Source organism: Elephantulus edwardii, unplaced genomic scaffold, assembly GCF_000299155.1.
Source record: "Elephantulus edwardii isolate Elephantulus edwardi_28Jun2011 unplaced genomic scaffold, EleEdw1.0 scaffold00168, whole genome shotgun sequence".
In the NCBI taxonomy this organism is placed as follows: domain Eukaryota; kingdom Metazoa; phylum Chordata; class Mammalia; order Macroscelidea; family Macroscelididae; genus Elephantulus; species Elephantulus edwardii.
In genome coordinates, this window is record NW_006399918.1 from 1,970,033 (window position 1) to 1,975,255 (window position 5,223).

The window sequence follows — 5,223 nt, forward strand, 5'->3', positions numbered from 1 at the left end:
GCATCAATTCTTCTGTCATCCTTAGTCATTGTCCAGCTCTCTGATACATAGTAAGTAACTGAGAAGACCATGGCCTGGATGAGGTGCACTTTTGTATTTAAAGTGACATTGTTGCTCTTCAGCACTCTGGAGAGGTCCATTACTACAGATTTTTCATCTTTTGATTTCCTGACTACTGGTATTAAAAGTGTTGATTGTGGATCTGAACAAGCCGTAATTGTTAACAATTTCAATCTCTTCTCCATTTAATATGGTGCTGTCAATTTGCCCAGTGCTGAGAATCTTTGTCTTCTTGATGTTGAGCTTCAGTCCATATTGAAGACTATAGTCCTTGACTTTTTGCAGCAAGTGCTTCAGGTCCTCCTCAGTTAAAGCACGCAAGATTGTGTCATCTGCATAGGTTGTTGATGAGTCTTCCTCCAATTCTGATGCCACACTCCTCCTCATAAATCCCTGTCTCCCAAATTATCTATTCTGAATACAGATTGAAAAATTATGGGGACAGAATGCATCCCTGATGCACTCCTTTCCTGATTTTGAACCATGCATTGTTTCCGTGCTCTGTTCTGAGGACTGCTTCTTGGTCCAAGTGTAAGTTTTGTATAAGCACAATGAAGTGTTCTGAGATTCCTAATTTCTTCAAGGTGAGCCACAATTTATTGTGACCCACACAGTCAAATGCCTTTGCATAGTCAATGAAACACAGATAGACATTCTTTTGGTACTCTGCTTTCTGCCATGATCCATCTAGCACTGGCAATAATTTTCATAGTGCCATGACCTCCTCTAAACCCAGCTTGTATTTCTGGTAATTCTCTGTCAAGTTACTGTTCAAGTCTTTTCTGGATAATATTCAGCAGGATTGTGCTAGTGTGTGATATTAGTGATATTGTTCAAGAATTTTCACACTCTATTTGGTCTCCTTTTTTTGGAATGGGAATAAATATGGATCTCTTCCAGTCAGTTGGCCAAGTAGTATCCTCCAGATTTCTTGGCACAACTTGGTGAACACATGCCAAAGAGCCAAAGAGGAGGAAATAGATGATTTCCATCAACGGTTGCAGTCAGAAATCAATTGAACATGTAACCAAGATGCTTAAATAATGATGGGTGACTGGAATGCAAAAGTTGGGAATCAGGACGAAGGACTAGTAGTTGGAAAATATGGAAAAAATTCTGTACAATTGATGATTTATTCAGAACAAATTCCTTTTATAAGGCTATACACATGAATTTCACCTGGCAGGGTGCACAGGAATCAGATTGATTACATCTTTGGAAGGAACCCTTGGAGAAGTTCAGTATCAGCCATGAAACTAGGCCACATGCTAATTGCGGAACATTAACTGCTCATATGCAAGTTCCAATTAAAACTAAAGAAGGTTGACTCATATCCACAGGAATGAAAATTTGACCTTCAGTCTATCTCCCATAATTTTTTTAAAAATTTTATTTTATTTTATTATTTTTGTGTGCGTGTACCATCAAATCAGATCTGACTGGTACAGGAGGAGATTGCCCCTCCTTCCCCGGCAGAGCATCTGGTGGATTCGAACCGTTCGCCTCTGGCATTGTAGTTGCAGCTCCTTGCCACTAGGCCATATCTCCCATAAATTTCAAAACCAACTCAGGAATAGCTTTGAGACCCTGAACACTAATGAACAAAGACTAGATAAATTCTGGGAAGATATCAAGAATATCGTTCATGAAGAACAAAAAAAGTCATTACTAAGAAGTAAGAAGAAGAAAAAAACCAAAATAAGTGTCATAAGAGACTCTGAATATTGCACTAGAACACCAAGAAGACAAAGCAAAGGGAAAAAAAAAATTAAGAAGCTGATTAGAACACTTAATAGGGCTGCCTGGGAAGACAAGGCAAAATATTACAATGAAATGTACAAGGAGCTGCAGTTAGAAAATCAAAAGGCCAAACTCGCTCAACATTTTTCAATCTGAAAGAACTAAAGAATAAATTCAAGCCACAAGTTGCAATGCTTAAAGATGTTATGGGCAAGATATTGAATGATTCAAGGAGCATTAAGAGCAGCAGGAAGGAGTATACAGAGTGGTTGAAACAAAAAGAATTGGCTGACACAGAAGAATTTCAAGAAACAACATATAAGCATGAGGCACAATAGTGATGAGGGAGGAAGTGCAGGCTGCTCTGAAGGACTAGGCAAAAAATAAAGCCCCAGGAATTGATGGAATAGTAATAGATGTATTTCAGCAAACAGATGATGCTCTGCATGTGCTCACCAAGTTGTGCCAAGAGATAGTATTGCCAAATGCTTTTTCCCAATAAGTAGGTTTTCTTTCACTCTGTTGGAAAAAACTTTCAGTATTCGCAGGGATTTAATCTTTAGAAGGTCCCATTCATCTGTTTTATCCTCTCCTGGTTGTATATTTCTGGCTGTATTTGATAGCCTCTCTATACTGTAGGCAAGCTCTCCTAAGCTTGGTCCCAAATTGTCTCTTGTGATATTTATGGTTTGGGCCTTTATCCCTACATCTCTGATCCACTTTAAGTTCCTTTTTTGGGTATGGTGAGAGTTGTGACTCTTGTTTCAGCTTTCTGCAGGTACTAGTCCAGTTTTGCCAACACCATTTGTTGAGAGGGTGTCATTTCTAATTTGATAGACTTTGTATCCTTGTTGAAAATCAGTTGACTGTAGATGGATGAGTTAATTTCTGGATTCTTGATTCTGCTCCATTGGTCTATGTGCTTGTCATTGTACCAATACAATGCTGTTTTGATTATTACAGTTGTATAGTAGATTTTGAGATCAGACGGTGCTATGCCTCCCACTTCACTTTTGTTTTTCAGAAGTACTTTACTTATTTGAGGTTTCTTTCTTCTTCAAATAAACTTACCAATTGCCTTTTCTATCTCTTTGTAAAAAGAATTTGTTATTTGCATTGAGATTGTATTAAATTTGTACAGGAAAAATTTTTCCATTTATTTGGGTCTTTTACTGTTTCTTGCAGAGGTGTTTGTAGATTTCTTTGTAAAAGTCTTTTGTGTCTCTAGTTAGATTTATTCCTATGTATCTTAATTTGTGGCCGGCTGTTGTAAATAGTCTTTCTTTCTTATTTGCCTTCTCTGTATTTTCTTTGTTACTGTAAAGGAACGCCACAGATTTATAAATCTTGTTCTTATCTCTTGCCACTCTGCTAAATTGGTCTACTAGCTCTATTGTTGAGTTCTTGGGGTTTTCTGCATACACTATCATATTGTCTGCATATTTCATTCATAGGGTTGCTATGAGTTGCCTACGATTCGACGACACTTAACAACAATAACAACAACAACAACAAGAAATGATAGTTTCATCTTCTCTTTGCCAATCTGGATGCCTTATTTCCTCCTCTTGCCATATTTCTCTAGCAAGTACTTCCAATACAATATGGAATAGGAGTCGTGAAAATGACCATCCCTGTCTTGTCCCTGCTCGCAAGGAGAATGATTTTAGTGTTTCTCCATTAGAAATGACATTGGCTCTTGGTTTTGCTTATATACTTTTCACAATGTTGGTAAAATTCCCCTCTATTCCTTTTTAATGCAAGAATATTTTTATTCTGATTTGGTGAAGAAATGATATAAAACAACACATAAGGAATTTGTGGAAATTTGTGTATTGGGGTACAGTGGATTTAGTTTCAAGCTGCCTTTCCTAGGTCATTTTTTTTGACTTTTGCCACATGGTCATGTGCGAACATGATGTGTAGACTACTGGCAATGGAATTTGTTAGTGTGTCTTTCTCAGTAGGCTTAAATTGAGCATTTTAGAGACAGAAAATAGAAATCTCTTTACCAGTAAGAAAGAAGAAGCAGAGAATACAATGCTTGTCCTTTTTAGGACCAGAGATTCCTGCATGAGGAGGAGATAGACTGAGATCAAGATATTACAACAGTAGCAACAATAGAGACACTGAGTTTGGTGTTAAGGGTTTTCTTTTTCTCAAGTGTCTTCCCAATCCATTAACTTACTTAGCAATGTCTATGGATAGAATCTGTGAATTGAGAGTGTTAACTCTATAAACAAGAGAACTGACTAGTTTTGCCATTAAATTGAGTGGATCCAGTGGCAGAAAAAGAGAAATCTCACCACCAGCAAAGAAGGAAGAGAATATAATGCCTCCTTCAGAAGAAGAGATTCTTGCACTGCCAGACTACTGTCTATGGCAGCAACAGCCATACTAGCCACAGTGAAGAATCAGAGACCTGACACGAGACAGTGCAGATCTTGGGGCTGCTATGCCATGGAACCAGAGCTAAGAGCTTCTTGCCCAAGATTTTGGAGGGGAGAGCCACACTTTTCAGGACTGAAAACTTCCTAACACTGGCATTAAGGCATGAAGCTGAAGGCTGAGGCACCTGCTAAACCATGTCAGAAACTGTCTTAACTGTATTCTGCTACTAAAACAGATTATAACCTTTTGACTTCCCCTGTATAGTTCAGCTGGCCCAGTGAAGAGAAAACAATGTGACCAAGACAAAGATGGGTGACTTTTAGTTTGTGGCCCTCAGGCCAGTCTTTCATTGGTTTTGTTCAGACATTCCTCTAAGTCATGTAGCCCTGGTGTACAAGTTGCCATCCCGCGGTCACTTGTGGTTGCTGTGAGGCTAAACACTGTGACACGGATGTGTCAAATGCGTTAATGGTTGGCTCCCCAATGCGGACTGAGAGTGGGGTGGAGCTCCCCAATTAAACCAAGCGTGGAAGGAGGAGTGGCATCCACTTCCATAATAGCTTGCCTCCGGAAACCCTATGAACTTGGAGAGAGGATGAAAGGCACCCAAGCGTCAAGGACCCTCCTTCATAGAGTCGCTATGAGTCGCCTGAAACTCGACGGCACTTAACAACAACAACAACAACAACAACAACAACAACATAGACTTCTGTGTGGTCTGTCAGCTATTACATTTGTATTTTGATTCAATAAAGTAGTCATATTGGTGTTAGGATGAGTAGAAAGAGGTGGAGGACATGTCTGACCTCATAAGAACTGTTTTTTTATTGTTGATGTTGTTAACAGGGACAGTTTGCCTTTGTGAAGCTAAGGGGTAAAGGACATATATACTGTCCTCATATGGCTTTTGCTATTTTTACACTAAGATTGGCCTAAAATAAAGCTGACCTGAACTGATGCTTCATAAAACCAGAACCAGAACACTTTACCCCGGCTTGCTAAAGAACTTCAGGGAAGATTTCATAGTTGGAA